Source organism: Octopus bimaculoides, chromosome 25, assembly GCF_001194135.2.
Source record: "Octopus bimaculoides isolate UCB-OBI-ISO-001 chromosome 25, ASM119413v2, whole genome shotgun sequence".
NCBI classification, from domain to species: Eukaryota; Metazoa; Mollusca; class Cephalopoda; order Octopoda; family Octopodidae; genus Octopus; species Octopus bimaculoides.
This window is the reverse complement of record NC_069005.1, coordinates 24,674,654-24,676,147: the sequence shown is the minus strand read 5'-3', so window position 1 is coordinate 24,676,147 and position 1,494 is coordinate 24,674,654.

Below are 1,494 nucleotides of genomic sequence, written 5' to 3'. Positions count from 1 at the left end.
AATAGGTACTAGGCAGCCAAAGAATAAGTCCTGGGAGCGATTTTCTCGACTAAAGGCGGTGCTCCAGCGTGGCCGCAGTCAAATGACTGAAACAAGTAAAAGAGTAAAAGAGTATTATTATTATTATTATTATTATTATTATTATTATTATTATTATTATTATTATTACTACTACTACTACTACTACCCTGCGCGCGTAAGCAGAGTTTTGTAGTCGTTTGTCTTTGTCCGTGTGTTTGAAAAATTACTGCAAAACGGCAGAACGGATTTTTACCAAATTTGGCAGAAATACTCATTGGGTGGGTGGCTCAAACTCAGTAAATTTTGATTTGATTATCTTCAAGACTGACGGACGGGTGAATCAAAATATTCTCTTTTTCTTTGTTGCATATGTATAAACGATAGACAGGGGAAATAACTCTTGGTGCCATTTTGCTGAAATTTGAATTCGTCTGAGAATATATTTATTGAATTAAATTTTATTTTGTCTTTGTGTGCGCGCAGGGTATGCATCGCCCCTCCGATGCCTTTTTTCATTATTATTATTATTATTATTATTATTATTATTATTATTATTATTATTATTATTATTATTATTGAGTGAGAGACCAGTACATATTATCAAGGTGAATCTAGGGGTACAATATACGAAGCCCAGTATACCCATCATGACTACTCGACTGATAAGGGTACACCATGCACATGCATCACAACTATATGTGCGCGGTATGGTGATATCATATCAAGATTAACAGCGCATGACATTGGGGACCCAGTTAGAATTTTCTTCAGGTCGAGTAGCACATCCCACTCAAAAAGTCTCTGAATAATGGTTGTTTAAGGATGTTAAACCCATATTTCCAAAGGTGATTTATTCAACTTCAAAGAACTCCTCTCAACACATGGCTATGATGCTCCCCTACTACTTCTGCTCGTGATCAGGGAGGCACATATCGTCAGCCACTAAGGGACATGCTCAACTGGTTAAGGCCAAACAACTGACAAGCAAATCTGTAATAATAAGCAGAATATTTGCTTAATAAGCATCATAAACCATATGTGCGCGACATGGTGATCCCATATCAAGACTAACAGCGCATGACCTTGCAGGTGGGGCCTAGTTAGAATTTGCTTCAGGTCGAGTAACCCATCTGCTCAAAGGTCCCTGAATAAGGGATGTTTAAGAATGTTGGACGAAACACCTATGTTTCCAGAGGTAAATTATCCAAACCCCAAAGAATTCCTCTTAACACATGGCTATGATGCTCCTCCACTTATTATCATTGTTGCTGTTGTTGTTGTTATCATTATTATTATTATTATTATTATTATTATTATTATTATTATTAAAAATCATCCCTGACATTATCCCTGTCTGTCTGTATTTCACTCACCTATCACTTATAAATCACAAGTAAATCACATGCAAGTTGGTATCGAAAAGTTTCTCTGTCTCTCTCTCTCTATCTATCTGTCTGTCTGACTGTCTGTCTG